This window comes from Mauremys mutica, chromosome 22 (genome assembly GCF_020497125.1).
Source record: "Mauremys mutica isolate MM-2020 ecotype Southern chromosome 22, ASM2049712v1, whole genome shotgun sequence".
Lineage (NCBI taxonomy): Eukaryota > Metazoa > Chordata > Testudines > Geoemydidae > Mauremys > Mauremys mutica.
The window spans coordinates 9,883,919-9,902,622 of record NC_059093.1 but is presented as its reverse complement, the minus strand read 5'-3'; the positions used below and the strand labels follow the sequence as shown (position 1 = coordinate 9,902,622).

Sequence of the window (18,704 nt, the reverse complement as noted above, 5' to 3'; positions counted from 1 at the left end):
AAATAGTTTCTAATTATTCCTTTGCAATGTTTGCTTCCAACTGAGGAACAGGTACATTATTCACCTTGTTAAAAGCAATGAGTTTCCTTCAGAGATTCGCCAGCATTGACCTCCTGCAAATGATTTCCCAGTGTCTTCAAAACATGTGGCGGGGCAGAGAGGGTGTGGGCAACATTTGTCGTTTACACTCCTTTAAGGGATCTGACGTGTATCTGCACTGGGTCTCTAAAAATAACATCACTATGCCATTCAGGTACCAACAGGATAGGTGCTATATGTTCAGTCAATAACTTTGGATTGTAATATCACGGGGGAAGAGTGCTCCTTTAAAAGTTTGTACTTTGACTTTTCTATTCTTGGTGTAGATTGGGTTTGTTTGCTCTGATTTTTAACCTGAGGTTGTAAAAAAGAAAAAAAGAGAGGCAGCTGCTGCTCAGGGCTTTCTAAGCAACTGCAGTTATCAGAACAGGGTAATTTTTTAAGTGTTTATCTTGCATCAGTCACAAGCTCTCCAAGTGAAATACCATATGCTCTGAGAGATTTATGAAACTTTTTATACCTGTATTCTGCACGTAGGTATGTATACACGCTATGCACCCACATCTGGAAATTCTAACAAGCAGTGTCCGTTGGTCTGCACATGCTCAGTAGGTCTCCTTGTGCTCCTGACCAAGGGCATAAGAGGGCAGTGAGGGCTGATGTCTCTTCAGTTCCTTCATACCACTGCTGACCAGAGTCGGAATCCTATGTCCACAGATTCCTGCAGTTTTTCTGATAGAACCTGCAAATTGATTTGTAAATAGTTTTATACTTCATATCTTTTATATTAGGATAGCTAGCGTTTTATAGTATAGTTAATATAGCTCGTTTTTCCCCCGTACTGGGGACTCCCTGCCCATGGTCTGGGACTATGCCCGGAATCCCAGTGTTCAAGAAATGTATCTCCTGCCCTTGCATCTTCTCTGAGAGGGAGGATCACCAACACTGGCTCTATTGCTTGGGTGAGATGCATATCTCTGCAAAGTGCAGTATTTGTTGTTCTTGAGCTTCATCTAAGGAAACATCTTATGGAGAAAGCAATATGGCCCCACACTGACCCGGGCCAGGGAGATCCCCTGTATATTGGCCCCAACAGATGAGCAGCACCCCGAGCGCCCTGAAGTATGAACTTAGAAGCAGAGTCTGCAGCTCCTAAGCCCAAGGACTCTTCCTCCAGGGCTTCCTATGAGAGTAAGTGCACACTTACAGTTGCAAGGACAGATCCCCATCCAGGACCATCCACAAAAGACGCGATCCCTCCCCGAGCCTGTCGAGTGCAGTTGAGCCTTCACACACCGATCCTAAGGGACCAGCACCACTGAAAACCTCCAGGCTGGAGGGCAAAGGACACAAGAAGAAAGATCTACCAGTTCCATCAGTGATGCCAGCTCCAAAACACAAGGACCATCACCCACCAGTTCCATATAACAGTCCCAGTCCAGACTCATCGTCGGTACCAGCTTGCTTGTCCAAGGACCATGCTACCTCCTGAGATGTGCTGGAACCATTGGTCCCAACCGCAAAACCCCATAGACACCAGGACATATGGAGTCTCCCATCATCTCCAGCCCAGCCCTCCTGAGGAACATTATTACCCCCGAGGATGATACTACTTCAGCGTCTCAGAAATTGCCTCATCTCCAAGCATCAAGGAGTGCCCCAGAAACTGCACCACTATCCAAGCTGCATACCTTCCAGATGCTCAGATCTCTTTTAACAGACAACCTCAGCAGGCACTTTTTTGTGGACCATGAGTGGGAGATTCACGACTCTGTCCTGGAGAAATATTCACTAAGTGAAGTACACATCAATGGGATCTCTTTGTGTCCCAAATGAACAGAAAACTTTCTCTGTATTGCACCCAACCTATCAGAAAATCACCAAGACTTTTTCTTGCCATAGCAAAAGATCACAAGGTCAAGCAACATCCTTTCAGAGAATCTCTACTTGGATTTCTGGGTGCATCATCAAATGCTACAGGTTAATAGAAATACCTCATCCTGACAGAGTCAGGGCACACTTTACAAGGGCACAATCTGCCTCTACAGCATCCCTGCAGGACATTCCAATACTAGACATATGCAGAGCAGCCACCTGGAGCTCCAGCCACGTTTGCTAGATTTAAACACTAGTTCAGGCCTCTGCTGTGGATGCAATATTGGGAACTGCAGTACTGAAAACATCTTTGCTATATACCACCCTCCAGTCTGAGCAGTGCTTGACAATGACCCACATGTGGAATACACATAGGGACAAGCACTCAAAGAAGAAATGGACTTTACTTACCTGTAACTGGAAGTCCTTTGAGATATGTGGTCCCCATCTGTATTTTACTACCTGCTCTCCATCCCCTCTGCTTCGGATCCTATTGGATTCATGGTAAGAAGAGGAACTGGAGAGGCATCAGCCTGCACTGCCTTTTATGCCCTTGTTCGGCAGCACAAGGAGATCTACTGTGCATCTGCAGCCCAACAGACACTGCTTGTTAGAATTTCTGGACTCAAGAGTATGGGGCACATGCATACCCATGTGTGGAATACAGATGAGGACCACACATCTCGAGGAACTTCCAGGTAAATTCCATTTCCCATCATTCCAAAGCAATGGTAACTTCTGTCTTTGCTGATATTTGGTTGAGGAAATAGAAATCGGGATAAAAGGTATAAAATGCTTACGTGACTTCTCACCAGGCCAGAATACGAGAAATGACTCATCCTCCCCCTCATTCTAGATTGTTTTTAAAGTATCAAATCAAATATGTGGAAGATTTCTTTTTACTATATTTTTTAGAAAAATACATTCCTTTCTAACTGGATTAAACTGGTCTTACAGTAAGGCTGAGTATTTCAATAATGGACCATTTAAATGGCATAATTCAGGAAAACTACTGAATTGCACTGTTCTGTATGCTGCTAAGAACCATAATCGCTAGCATGAGTTTTGAATTATGATAGGAGATTAAAGCTGCTAATCTAAATCACTAACACTGACCCTTTAAAAATATATAGGCTGTAGTCCTATTGAAATCAACAGTGAATCACTTCTTGATTTCTACAGAAGCAGGATCAAATCCATACTGTAATTAACCAGGAGCAAATTCCAAATAAAATGGGGGTCGAGTCTCTTTAATATGATGACTAATATTCTGAAACTGAAGCAGATTCCTTTTCCAGCTTCCTAATTCCTGGTTTGTGTTTCCTAATTCCCTGTCCTCAGCATGATTCAACTGGCCCTTGGATCATGTGGTCGATGGCACAAGATAAATATACAGACAGATAAATGGAAAGGCTTTTATTCTAATTTTATTTATTGCCCACTTCTGCTGTTGATTTAAGTGAGAAAGGATTGGGCCCTTAATGGGAACAGCTACAATATAAACTCTTTCGTATGTAAATAAGTAACTGGGATTTCACAATATATGTCATTCACAAAAGTAATGCTCTGTTCATCATCTCCAGTGAGTCCAGATCTGTAAATTAGTACACTGCAATGAAATTAGCCTATACATTGCTAAAATACACACCAGGGACTAAAGAACTAGAAGCCTGGGGGACACAAACAGAACAAAATATACCTAAAAACAGAGAATTGGGACTGGAAATGATGAGGGGGAAATGTACTTGCAAATTGAGAAATGGAAGCCAGGGATATGATTGAGTTGGGAACTAGGGGGATGCAAGGGCAAATATATCTAATTTGAAAATGATATCATGAAAACTGCAGATGGGCCTGCAAAATAGAAATTGTGAGCCAGGAGGAACAATGAACAGGGGACTCAGAGTTGTAATCTAGGAACAAGTAAGAACTGGTAGATGGAAATCAGGATTTGGTGTCCTTGCATATTGTGACATCCACAGATTTGCAAAGATAAAGGTCAGACTATGATTTTTAGTAATTATCCATGGTTTGGAATTTTATCTGTGCCACCCTAGCAGGTTTTGCAGGCAAAGAATAGGAGATGGAAGAAATATGTTCTATAAATTGTAATCATTCTGCCTGAGGATCAGTGTTAAAATTGTAGATTAGCCACAATATACAGCAGCAGAGCACCTAAAACATTGAAACTGAATTTATCCATGGTTTTGTACTGTACTCTTTTGTTTGGGGCTGTGGTTTTATTATTGAAATAGTTACACTGGGATACCCCCTGGTGTAGTTGCAACTGTAGCGGCTTAAAGGTGACTTAGACCCATATATTTAATTCCCTTCAATTTATAGGAATAAACTCTATTGGTATAGCTACATTATAGGGTTGTAACCTTGTAACTATTGAGATTTCCAACCGATATAGTTAAAGCACTGCAAAAACTGTGTATAGACCAGCTTTTAGTGAAGCAGGAAACATATTCTGCCAGACCATCTGCACTGCCAAATACTATTAGAATTTTATTCCAGTTCAAGAGAAGCAAGCCACATAATCTTTAAAATCACAAAGGAAACAATTCTAATTTTATAGAACTTATAAGAATCCATATTTAATTCCCCAGGCTATGATGAGACTGAGATGAGATAATGTAGAAAGAGGTTAGGGTTGAGACTGTTGCTTTAGAGATGCCAACCAAACGTTCACCCTCCTGTTACACATCGCGGTATTTGAGTGATCTCTGTGCTGTTTGGGCAATATCTCTCTTGTAGACATAGTGGTGGTGATTTTCAATAAAATTATGTCAAAGACTAGTTATAGGGATTCTGTCTTTTCATTACATGTGTATCCCGCACCTAGCACAATGGGGGATTAATCCCTGATTGTGGCCTTGTTGTGCTATTGCAATACTAATAAGTCCATATCTTGATTATGAATAATATTTATTGCACATTTTAACTACTTTCAAGTTCACAGACTAACCCCAATGACCACTAATATATTTGTCATTCATGAAATTTCTTGCAAAATGTTCATTATTTGTGGTGAGTGAGTGGTTTCCTAAAGCATATAGTATTGTTTCCAGTCTCGAATAGCTATTTAACAGTAGGATGGTGTGTAGCATAGAGAATTATTCATTTCCTGGCATGAATCTGAATATGAATGAGCCCTTCATGTTTTAAAATCAGTGAATCTTTTGGAATTCTTGAACCTTTTCACAAATACCCCATGGTTACTCAAGAACTAACAAATAATCAGTGATACATGTCTTCCTTCCCCATCAGCTGCCACAAATGATAGAGAATCAAACTCCGAAATGTTTGAGTTTATTTTTTTTAAATGTGTACACAAAATTAGACAGCTGCTGTCAGTAAATGTAGGCTGATTATTTAACCAAACTTAATATTGTTGTCTTCTGGAGGAGAATTAATCTAATCCATATATATAGCTCCCATCACCATAGAATGGTAAAAAAGGAAATTAAAGGATGTTTCCTGTAGATTCTAAACATCTGTCTAGGAAAATAATAATCCAGCCTTTCTAATTATCACATTTTGTTTTGTTTTTCTCCTCTATTGAAATGTGTGGGCCAAAATTCTTTCTTCAGCTATGCCCTTGTGCAATTCCTATTAAAACCAGTTGACACCCTTGTTTTGTTGTTATGTATTTATATTGTGGTAACACTTAGAAGACCCATTGTGCATGGAGCTGTACACAGGAGTAAAACAAAGACAGTCCCTGCCCCAGAGAGCTCACGATCTAGCATTATGACAGTTCAACAGGTAGATAATGACACATTAGGTTAGCAGTGATAGAAAGGACATTCAGTTGTCTTGGAAGTGGAGGAGAGATGGGAGATATTGGTGAAAGTGTTTGCGGTTCAGACCTAGGATCTAATGGATTTGGTGGTTGTCTGCAATGACAGCCCAGGTCTGCACTCTGTCCCTAATCTGCAAAGCATGTAAGCATGTGCTTAGCTTTAGGCATGAATATATGTTCCATTGATTTGAATGGGACCTAAGCAGATGTTTAACTTTCAACATATGCTTAAGTGTTGTGCTGAATAGGGATGGCCTTAAGCACATTAAACATTCAGGTTGTAAGCACCTAGAGGATAATAGGGTTATAAGGAATAGCCAGCATTGATTTGTCAAGAACAAATCATGTCAAACCAACCTACTTTCTCTTTTGACATGGTTACTGGCCTAGTGGATATGGGGGAAGTAGTAGAGGTGATATATCTTGATTTTAGTAAGGCTTTTCACACAGTCGCACATGACATTCTTATAAGCAAACTAGTGAAATGCTGTCTAGGAGAAATTACTATAAAGTGGGTGCAGAACTGGTTGAAAGACTGTACTCAAAGAGTAGTTATCAATGGTTCTCTGTCAGACTGGGAGGACATATGTAATGGGGTCAGTCCTGGGTCTGGTACTATTCAACGTTTTCATTAATGAGTTGGATAATGCAGTGGAGAATATGCTTATAAAATCTGCAGATGACATCAAGCTGAAAGGGGTTGCAAGCACTTTGGAGGTCAGGATTAGAATTCGAATGATCTTGACAAATTGGAGAAATTGGTCTAAATTCAACAAGATGAAATTCAATAGAGCCAAGTGCAAAGTATTTCACTTAGGAAGTTAAAAATCAAATGAAGAGCTACAAAATGGGGAATAACTAGCTATGTGGGAGTACAGCTGGAAAGGATCTGGGGGTTATAGTGGATCACAAATTGAACATGAGTCAACAAATGTGATGCAGTGAAAAAAAGGCTAATATTCTGGGATGTATTAGCAGAAGCGTTTGTATGTAAGACGTGGGAAGTAATTGTCCCGCTCTACTTGGCACTGGTGAAGCCTCATCTGGAGTACTGTGTCCAGTTCTGGGCACCACGCTTTAGGAAATATGTAGACAAATTGCAGAGAGTCTAGAGGAAAGCAACAAAAATTGTACAAGGTTTAGAAAACCTGACCTATGAGAAAAGATTAAAAGAACTGGGCATGTTTTTAGTCTTGAGAAAAGCAGGCTGAGGTAGGACCTGATAAGTCTTCAAATATGTTAAGGGCTGTTATAAGGAGGACTTTAGTCAATTGTTCTCCATGTCCACGGAAGATAGGGCTGGAAGTAATGGACTTAATCTGCAGCAAGAGAGATTTAGGTTAGATATCAGAAAAAACTTTCTAACTCTAAGGGTAGTTAAGCTCTGGAACAGGCTTCCATGAGAGGTTGAGAATCCCTGTCACTGGAGGTTTTTAAGAACAGGTTGAACAAACACTTGTCAGGAATGATCTAGGTTTACTTGGTCCTACCTCAGTGCAAGGGGGTGGACTAGATGACTCCTCAAGGTCCCTTCCAGCCTCACAATTCTTAGATTTTATCTGCTTAGATGCTTTGCTGAACTGGAGTCTCAGTAAGGCGTGTGCTAAACTTTGAGTAGTCCTGTAGGTTTCAGTGGGATGCTTAAGTATCTTGCTGAATCGGGACCTGCATCCCTAACAATAGTGTTGTTGTGTCATACAGACATCAGCAGACACCTGTATGGCCTTGTGAATGGATCTGTGTTCTTATTTGGTTTCGCAAGCTGCTCTTTATAGGTGTGCTGCTTCCCTCTCTGAGGGAGTCAGCAGAGGGAGCAGGAGTTAAACAACAACCCCAGTTTTCATTCATTCATTGCATTAACAGTAGCAGTGGATCTGAGCCACAAAGCTCTGATTTCAGACACCTGATCTGGGAAGGGCGTCTGGCTCTGGCATGTTGTGGCAGGCTCACTCTTGATGATCAAGAGACATTTTCCCTTAAAGGCAGAATGCATGGAGAATTCTGCCTGAAACCAAAACTAAAAAGAAAGGACCAGTTTGGTGTCGTGAAGCCCATCCTTGAGAGTGCTGCCAAGTGACAGCACTCCATGGGGAGAACCAGGATGTGTTGTGTGCCAGGGAGATGTATTGCCGCACAGAGCAAGAGCAGCATACCTAAGTACCATCCCTTGGCGAGACGCAGTGTGCCCACACTGCAGCCAGCCAGCCAGCTCCACTGGCTGGTGCATCAGTGGTGAAGACAGATTGAAACAGAAAAGGGAGCTCCTATTGTACCAGCCAAGGAGGAGGGGGAGCTGCTTGGAGGCACTGCTCCCTTAAGCTAGGGTGGGCAAAAATCACCCCTTTAACAGAGTATGGGGAGATGTTGCCTTTTCCCTCTCTTACTCCCTTTACGGTTAACCCTTGGCCCTGCTTCCACCCATTCCATTATGTTTGGATTGGCTTGTAATCAAAAGAGGCCTAGCAGGAAGCCAACCTTGTTCTCAGGAGAGCACAAAGACCGGGTGGAGCACAACAAGCAGGCTTCTTGCACCCCCTGTCCCCCTCACCAACGCGAAGGTCAGACATAGCCTAGCCTAACAGAGAAAGAGCCAGGTTAATGTGAGGCTGCACTAGACACACAAGAAAGATAATCAGTGTTAGTTAAATGTGGGGAATCATTAGGCAAAAAGATCTTACTTCCCGGCTGCAAGTGGTGGGCCATATTCTGCTCCTGTTCCAGGCAAATGACTCCCTTTGATATCAATGGGGGGGGGGGTTCTGCACCATCACCATGGTTACAGTGTGTCCCATGGGGGATACATTGTAATTTTACAAAAGGATTTGACCCAGCCCTTCTGGATTTTTGATCCGGCTGCCTGTCCGTTAGTGTCCTTTAGTCTTGAGCTGGAGGGCCTTCAGCTGAGTGGGAGGGGAGAGTTTGTTCTCTGTGCCTCCTTCAGTCGTTGGTGCCTCTGCTTAGTTTGCTACAGCAGCAAGTTGTCAGTTTGTGTTAACTGCGGTGGTGATCTCTGTGATGTGGACATTTGTTCCCTGCCAGATGGGCTGAGATTCACCAACACATTTCACGCAGGCCGCCAAGCAGTCACTGGATGACATCATTTTTCAAAAACAACTGTTGGGTTAATTTCAACTAGTGAACTAGAGGGGAAAGTCTCCAAGGCCTATTACCAACTTCTGAGCCAGTCATTCTGCACCTAATAATTTGATAGCTCTGTTCATAAAGGAAATGCAAGGGAAACCTAGCAAGAAAAGAAATTAAACATGAATCAACTTTAATCATAGTGGAGTTTTTAACATTTTACAAGGAGCTTCCACATTGACTAGGATTGACAGTTATACACACATCCTTGTTGTAGCCCTGGCACATGCAACCTAAATTAGTGAGGGTCTTTTGGGCCAGGAAGTCATAACAGGCTACAGCTGGTCTTTAAAAATTACTTCCCATCATCTTGGAAATTCTCTAACTCTAGATGAGTGCATGTAGCCAACCGACTCGTATTGCTTAGATGGAGGAGCAGGTCTGCCTCCAGGGATAGAAGCTTGACACAGTGACCTGGCTAACCTGGCAGCTAAGGAGTGCATAATGCTTTGGAGAAATGGGACCTCAGACAAATTTGAAAAGATTGGGTCTGACTTCTTATAAATCTTTAATTTAATTCCTAGCGTAAGGAAACCTAGATGTGATTTTCCCTTCCCCTCCCTGCCCCCTTTCCTTTCCCTTTCTTTCCATTGATTTATTATTTTATGGGGAGGTTCTTTTATTTGAGCAGGGGGTCAATAAAATATAAATTAGAAAGAGAAAAGAAAAAGGAAATGAAGCATGAAAATGTCTTGCAAAGGCACGTTTGTTTTGGAAGGAATCTTCACTGCGGGGTCGCTGTCCTGGGAGGTTATTTTGGGAGGAAAACAGCTAGACACAAAGCAAGACAGTGACAAGGGAACTTTTCTTGGTCCTTTCAATTTCCACTCTCTCCTTCTTGGAGTTATTTGTTTGAGCAGTTACCTCACTTGTGTTATACAAAATGCAAGAAGAATGAGGAAAATTGATAGCAATATGTCTCTTCACCACTTCCTCCATAGCTGCCTGTGGTGCATTTAGCAGCCAATGAAAGTATAGTCAATGTGGTATCAAAACAAGGTGTGATCCATAGAAATGTCTTCCCTAAACACAGTGATTTTCTTAAACAATATTTGTTTTTCTCACAACCAAATGAAGCTGACTGAATTTTTCAGATTCTTTCTTTTATTGACTAGTCACTTTCTTGATGCTTGGGTGATTCTCATCTCAAAGGGAAATGATCCTTTTTTTGTGTTTACAATAGAATTTAGTGCTGGGAAAATGTGATGAACTGATAACTGGAGAATGAAGTCCACTATTTATCCAGAGTCAGCATGAGCAGCCCTAGAGAAAGCTTTGCCCGCTCCATCCCTGCCAACATACCCCAGCCCTGTCGTGGAATCTCCCACCCAGGGGCGGCTCCAGGCCCCAGCATGCCAAGCGCGTGCTTGGGGCGGCATGCCGCGGGGGGCGCTCTGCTGGTCGCCGGGATGGTGGCAGGCGGCTCCGGTGGACCTCCCGCAGGCGAGCCACAGGACCAGCGGACCCTCCGCAGGCACGCCTGCGGGAGGTCCACCGAAGCCGCGGGACCAGCGACCGGCAGAGCACCCCCCGCGGCATGCCGCCGTGCTTGCGGCGGCGAAACGTCTAGAGCCGCCCCTGCTCCCACCTCTAGTGGGGACAGCATCATTTGGTTTCCATTGTTGTTTTCTAAGGGAATGTCTTGTCTACAACTCTGACTGCAGTACAGCCTGAGCTAGCTTTGATGTAGGTAGCTCAATACTAGTGAAGCCATGAGAGTGCAGGTGCACCCTGGACTGTGTGTATGTACTTCAGTAGCTAGTCTGTTCTGCTGCAGCTTCACCTCTGTTTTATTGGCATTACCCCAGCTAGCTTGGATCTAGCTATGGCTCCACATGCTGCGGTCCCATCTCTGACTGCAGTTAGACATAGCCTAAGTGTGAAGAGTGCAAGATGCTGCATAGACAAATAAGACTTTGTACCAAGGAGTTTGCAGTCTAAGGGCTCGGTCCAATATTGTCTTACTCCCTTTGCTGGCTATATACTCGTCTGGTTAGTTTTCCTTTCTTTTTTAAATGACTTTTTTAGTACATTCATCTTTGCTGTTTTAAAACTATTATGTTAAATCAACAATTAGGGTGGATAGTTACCGCCACAGGCACTAGATTAGGAGGAGATGAGGTGGAAAAAGGGAGGCGGTAGAGTATGGCTGAGGACAAAAGGTGAGAGGGAAGGAGAATTTGGGTCACTGGAATGGGAGCGGTGGAGCAGAGGAAGGGAATAGGTGAGATGATGAAAAGGGTGCGGGGTATGGATCATGAGGAGCTGCGGTATGACACATTAGGCTACTGCATTAAATTGGCAACAGTGGCCTAGTCCACCACTGGGATCTGTGCTAAGGTGGTCAGTTATTGAGTACCAATTGTGACTTTTTTTCTTCGATGCATACTTGTCTGCAGGGAACTGGCTTGACACTATCAACTCATTTCAAATAGGGTATTGAACAGGTGTCAGATGACAAGAACTTTGGAGTAAAGAAAACATATTTTAGTTTCAAGTTTCCCAGGGGGGTTCTAATAAATAATAGTTATTCAATAAAAGGAAGCAAAATCGCACACATCTCTCCTCCTTCTTGCCCCTGCCCTTTTTTTTTTTTTTTGGTTTGAAATGTCAATAAAATTTTGAGAACCAAAAAATTCAACCAGCTTTAAGTTAGTTAAAAAATATTGATGGGGGATTTCAGAAAAACCTAATCAAAGTTTGTCCTTATTTTGTTCCCCTGAATTTAATTGAAATGTTGAAGTTGGAACAAATTCAACCAGATCTATAAACAACAGTAAGGCAGATGGGGGAAAGAATGTGTAAATACAAATAATACCTTGACAATGGCTCTTTAAAAACTTTACATTACATGTAATGCATATATGCACTTAATGTAATAAATTTGTTTTTGAGAGAGAGATGGAGAAGAGTCTTGTGCACTGAAAATTCTTGTGGTAAAAGGGTAGTTTTATCCCACGGGACTGTGGAAGTCCCTTGTTTCTTTGGGATGTTAGGATTCCTTCAGCTAAATTCTTCACTCAGTTACCCCATGCAGTGTTCAGGGGCGTACTGTGGGTGTCGACCTGACATCAGTGAAGTTTCATGCATGCAACTAAAGGGAGAACTTGGCCCCTTGAGTCTACTAGAGATGTTCAGGAGTTTTTGTTTGTTCTTCATTTTTCCCCCATCTAAATTAGAAAAATTGCAACCAGTTCTATAACGAGTTAAAAACTTTGACGAAAATTTTGAGAGAAGTGTTTCCTCCTCTCCAAATAAAAAAACTGGAATTTTATTTTATTTTTGTTTACAAATGTGAAAAATTTCACCCTGTGCTCCAATTTATTTCTTAAGGACAAAGGACTTTCTGCTTAGGAATATTAGGATACACACTAATGATAGTAAAACATTTAATTATACTCTGAGTGCCAACAAACATTATTTTTATTATTTTTAACTTTTTATTAAGGCAAAGTTACAATAAAATCTTAACATAATACACTGTATGTTACTTATAACGTATTCAAAATCCAATTAATATTCAAAGAACTTGGCTAAAAAGGAGCCTTCCTCCTCTAAGTACTCTTACAAGGGTGACCAAATTTCTAAATACTCATCTACTTTTTGGTGCTTTTCTTGTGTAAATACTTGGTGTGGAAGCTTTTCCATTACAAGGACAGTCCATATTTTACTATACCACAATTCCTTAGGAGAAGTCACATCTTTCCAATAATGTGTAATTCAAAGTCTTGCTGCTATCAATAATTTAGCATTCTGCACCTCTCCTAAAATGGGAGACATTACAAAGTCAACATTTATCAAGGTTCCCACATAGTGGTATTTGCAATATTGCAGATTTCTCCTACTCTTATGTAGAGAGTAATACCTGACATGTAATGCTATGGGAGCAACTGGTAAATATAGACTTCTTAATGGTGAACAATCTGTATCAAACTGTATAAAATATACTGCTAATGACGCAAAATGTCAGTACGGTTCGCAGATGCCATGGTGATAATGGACATATTAGTAGAAATACCAAGATAGAATAAGCAGTTCCCCCCACTCTCCCAAAATGAAGGGACAAAGATGTAGGGCTTGTGTTCACTGCAGAAATATCTACACTCGAGTAGAGAAGCCACACTGAAATAACACTCAAGCTGAACAGTGTGGTTGTGTTAGCGGTTGATGAATTGTGGTCATTCAAGCTTTATACCTCCTGTCAGGCCAGCCAACTCGAGTAAATGGCACCACCGCACTCAAGTTAAGGGTATTTGTGCTTGGATGGGACTTGTGTTCAGGGTAACAGTTAATTCTGGGGTGAACACAAGTCTTCAGAGTTAAAGAAGAAGACCTATTAACCCATATCGGTTATAACATGTCAGCAATACTACTAACAATCAGCACAAGGTGGGATTTTCAAAAATGCTTAATGGCTTTAGAACACAAGTCCTGTTGAAAATCAGCAGGATATGTGCTCCTAAGTCACTTAAGAAACACTTAAATGCTTTTGAAAATCCCATCCATAATTGACTATGAATGGCAATCTATTCGAAGAAATGGTTTCCAAATGCAGATGTTGCCCTCTGTATCTATATTTGGGTCTCTGAATATAGCAGTGGCCAGGGTCACCACAAGTAACTCTAGGACCCATCAAAAGTCAATCCTTTGTCAGATATTACTTATTTCCTGCGTCGATATTGAAAGCACAATAATCAAAATGGTTACTTTGGCAAAAATGCTTCTTTTGCCTTTTGGGCTACCATACCAGAGCTTTCATCTTGTGGTTTGTTGTAGAAGGAAAAGCAGGTCATCATGGTCCTAAGACTGTAAGCAGCCAATTAACCAATAATTGACCAGTTGTTGGACTGGCTGCATGACCTTTACTGGAGAGTTGTAAGGTGTGTGTGGCCAGATGTTTACAATCTGCATGACCTCTGCTGGAAGGTGGTTAAGAATGAGTCAGTTAGTCCCATGTAGGTTGTTCACAGAGATGGGTAATTTTTTTCCATCACCGTCAGCTGTTGCAGTCTCACCTGCGAGTTTCTGCTAGATGAAAATGCCAGTTCACTAGCACAGAAATTGTGAGTGCTTCCAGATTAGAATTCCAGAATGCTGGCTCACAGCTTGCAACTGCTTCTAGCGGGTGCACGCCAGAGTGCTTCGTCACAGCTTGCAAGAGCTAAAGGGTGAATGCCAAAGTACTGGTTCACAGTTGGCAAAAGCTTCCAGCCAAGAACCAAGACTCTGGCACAGAACGACCTCTCTGAACCTAAGTGTTCTCATCTGTAATAATATTTACAGGATTCACAGGTGGGTTGTAAGGTTTAGTTGACCATAAATTGTACAGAGCCTTGAATTCCAAGGCCTGGAGGCTATAGAAGGGTGAAACAGTCTTATTCCTATCCCTGAACCCCACTTAAGGTTTCTACAGGCAGAAATATGGTTAGCGATTCCCCGGTGGGTGACAAACAATTTTAAATGGTAGAGTGAATGACTACCAAACCCTTTTATGTAGCAGCTTTTCATGGAATGGGGCAATCTGTTGGAGTGCTGGAGATCGTCAATGTGTTACGTTCATGATGCACGTTCTCACTGCTTTTGCAAATGTTAGCCTCTTTGATTGTCCGCTACCAATTTTAAACGTATGGACTTATGCTAGCAGGGTGCAAAGCTTGAGATCCTTGTTCAATGTATTACTCCATTAGATTCCCATTGACTTCAGTAAGAGTGTCCTTGAGTAAGGGACTGAGGAAAAGTATAGTAAGGACCTCAGGATTTGGACACACTAAGACTGGAAAAATGTCAGAGTAAAGAATAAACTCCACAATGAAGAAACCTCCTCCCCGAGAAAGGGGAGGGTGCAGTGATTTATAGCCTCTGGATACAGATGTATATGTGTGTAATGGTGGAGACAAGGAGAGGAGGGGTAAAAATGTGGGGTGGGGGGAGTGAGACAGAGCTGGGGAGAAATTCTTGCAATCCATCCAGCACCGTCCCCAAAGCATATGTCTAAATGCAGGACTGTATGGGGAAAAATGCAGCTCTGATCTAATGGAGCTGAGCCTGCTTGACTTCAGAACAATTCAAGACAGCACTTAAACACATGCTCGGCTTTACGTATATTTAGGTGCAGTCTTGAATCAGGGCCTGAGTCACTTCTTATAGAAATCAATTAGCTGTCAAAAGATAACAGCTTTTATTCAGGCAGATCCTTGTTCAGTGTATTACTCCATTAGATTCCCATTGACTTCAGTAAGAGTGTCCTTGAGTAAGGGACTGAGGAAAAGTATAGTAAGGACCTCAGGATTTGGACACACTAAGACCGGAAAAATGTCACAGTAAAGAATAAACTCCACAATAAAGAAACCTCCTCCCCGAGAAAGGGGAGGGTGCAGTGTTTACAGCTTGGTGTAGCTGTGATGGGAAAATCCATCCTACCTAATATGCTACACAGGACCTTTCACCTACTTTTCTCATGGAAGCAAATACCTTTTAATTTGATTTATGCTAAATATTGTTGAGAGGTTGCTCAGAACCAGTCTATCCACCTGTTAAATGCAAACAGAGACAAAGTTGCAATTAAATGAGAAACTCTGACCGTGCCAAGATTCTAAGTCAGCTAGCCCGGCCTGTGCTCTGTCCACTTCCAGGTGGTTTAAAGTACATTTAGCAGGAGCTTGGTGGTTCAAGGAGTATACAAGACCCTTTTGTTTCTAAATTCCCAGTTTGACTGTTGCTAAGGCTGACAGTGAATAAAAGCTGTTATCTTTTGACAGCTAATTGATTTCTATAAGAAGTGACTCAGGCCCTGATTCAAGACTGCACCTAAATATACGTAAAGCCGAGCATGTGTTTAAGTGCTGTCTTGAATTGGGACTCTGACTGTCAGACTCCAGTTCCTGGCAGAGTGAGGTCCACATTATACCAACACAATCAGAAGGCTTTAGCCTCACCCCCTACTTCATTCGTTCTTGCTGTTTCTCGTCATCTAACTCACTCTGAAGTAGAGAGAGAGTATGTGTTCTATTTAATTCTCTATGACCAGTTAATAATAACTATAGTTTAAGTGGGCAAAGATAATGATAAAGATGAATTCTCATGCTTCGGGGCAAAAATTGATCACAGCCAGGATGTGGAAGGAATTGTTTTCTGTTATGTAGTATTCCATAGCTAGCCAGGTGCATTGTGATCCCCCCACACCCTTTTTTTTCCCCTAAAACATCAAGTACTGGCAATTCCTGCAGCTAGAGACAGGATTCCAGGCCTGATGGAATGGAGGTCCTGACGGGATACTGACATTTGACATTTTTAATTCACTATGTACCAAATACAATCTATTGTACTCTATTAGATTTTGGAAATGTCTCAGCAAGGATAGCATCACTGACTGATATTGCACGTGCATTTGTGTATAAAAATCTGTTATTTTTTTAATATATATTTTAGTATTTTAATTGAATGAACAATTGAATTTGTTTTTATTTCATATTCCTCATATTCCTCTTGTTTGGTAATTCATTTGTATCCATAGCAATTACAGAATGATCTGTTGATAGTGTATATATTGATTTATTTATATTATTTTCTAGGGCTTAAGTGCTTTACACATTGCAAAATACAAATGCATGTATAAACATGTAGAGCCTGATTCTTTGCATATTGAGCTTGAGTAAGGCTTGCAGAATTGGACAGGGATGGTGTCCCTAGCCTCTGTTTGCCAGAAGCTGGGAATGGGCAACAGGGAATGGATCACTTGATGATTACCTGTTCTGTTCATTCCCTCTGGGATACCTAGCATTGGCCACTGTCAGAAGACAGGATATTGAGCTAGATGGACCATTGGTCTGACCCAGTATGGCCGTTACGTTCTTATGACCTTTAAAATCATCTTTAAAGGTTTATAAATACTTATAGTCATTCATTTAATAAATAACTAACAAACAACTACCTCAAATAATAATTAATACTAATAATACCTAGCTCTTATATAGCACTTTTCATCCATAGATCTCAAAGTGCTTACCAAAGGAGCTCAGTATTATTATCCCAATATTACAGCTGGGGAAACTTAGGCACAAAGAGGGAAGAGATTTGCCCAAGGTCACCAAGCAAAGCAGTGGCAGGGCAAGGAATTGAATTCAGGTCTCCTGAGTCCCACACCAGTGCCAGATCTACTAGGCCACACTGCTTTCTCAAGTTGTAACAACTATAAAATCACCACCACCACTAAATAGCCTTCCCCACCCCAAACACCTAAGGAAAAAGATGAGCTTCACACCTATATACTGTGGCATATACAATATACAGAGAGTCAGATTTAGCTCTCGATCACACAGTGATTATACCTTTCGAGTGTTGCTCATTTCAAGGGACATCATTATTCTTAGCTCTAAAGTGACTAAAGTTGCACACCAGTTTGGTGTCCCTTCATTTTTATTGTGGACACTTATTTACATCAGAAATCATGAAAGCGAGATGATAGATATCTTTATCTAATCTGTTTAACTACTCATGGGGGAATTCTGTGCCACTGCGCGTGCGCAGAATTCAGGTCCCCACAGATTTTTTTGCTTCTCTTCAGAAAAATGACTTTCTGACAGGGAAGCAAAGGGAAGCTGCAAGAGCAGTCACACACCATTCCCTGGCAGCACAGGTACATTGTTTCAGGTGCCTGGAGCAGCTGGTGGAGACAGAAATCACTGCAGGGCTGGGGACACCCCAGCCAGTGGCTTCTACACTGAGCCGGAATCAGCTGCTAGTCCCAGCCATGCAGGAGAGGACAGGACGTCCTCTTCCCCTGCAAGGAGTGGCTGGGGCTGTGTCAGACCCACCCCCAGAAACCTCCCCCAGCTGCAGGAAGCTCAGCATCCTCCCCTACTTCCTGCCCCCATCGCTCCTCAGCTGTGGGGGAGAGGGGTCACTGTATGGGGAGCTGCTCCTCATCCTCCCAAGCTCCATGCTTCCAGACCTTCCAGACACCCCCACCAAGCCTCACTCCGTACACTCAGAACTCCCCTAGCACTCCATACCCGAACCCTACCCTACTGAACCTCCACCCCTGCACCCCAGACCACCCCCACTGAGTTCCCAGCACTCAAACCCCGACCATAACAAGCCCCACCCCTCCACACTGCCCTGAGCCCCCACATCCAGACATCCATGCCACTGACCCCCAACTAGCTGTACCCAGACCCCTACCCCACCAAACCCCAGTCCCCCCGTACCCAGACACCCCCCTGCTGAAAGCCCCACACCCAGACCTCTCTGCTGAGCCCCAACTACCTTCACCTGGAAGTCCCTGGAGAGTCCCATTGCCCCTACACCTGATACACACCCCCAACAAGTCTCTCTGCATCCAGACTCCCCACTGAGCTGCCTGCACCCAGATTGTCCCGCACAGAACCCTCTCACCCCACACCTGAATCTCTCCACACTTGGATCCTGTCTGGTTGAGCTTGCTTGCCCACACCTGGTTCACATGGTGCAGCTGGGCAGGGACCCAGGGTGTTTTGGGGGCAGGCCCAGGCGTTGTACTGTTAGGGTCAGATGCAGCCTTGCCGCTGAGTCCATGTCCTGGGGTCGGGGGGCCACAGGGTGATCTCCCACCTTCATGCAGCCAGTCGCCGGTGCTCCCCACTGCCATGCTGGAACCTCTGCATTTATCTATTGACAAATAAAACCTGCAGAATTTTAAAATATTGTGTGTCGAATTTTTAATTTGTTGGTGCAGAATTTTTTATTTTTCGGAGCAGAATGCCCTCAGGAGTATCTGTTTTAAGGTTTTGCTCTACTGATCATCACTTAAGTTTCTGAGCACTTTCCATAGAAAATCAACAGCAATAGTGAAATCCCTAATGGA

The 18,704-nt window shown here is 42.6% G+C and overlaps 1 protein-coding gene across 1 annotated transcript in view; it reads left to right on the top strand.

Annotated features, from left to right (window-relative positions):
* SCN3B (sodium voltage-gated channel beta subunit 3) overlaps nucleotides 1–18,704 on the top strand; it is a 125,497-nt gene that overhangs the window by 62,217 nt on the left and 44,576 nt on the right. The window lies entirely within an intron of this gene.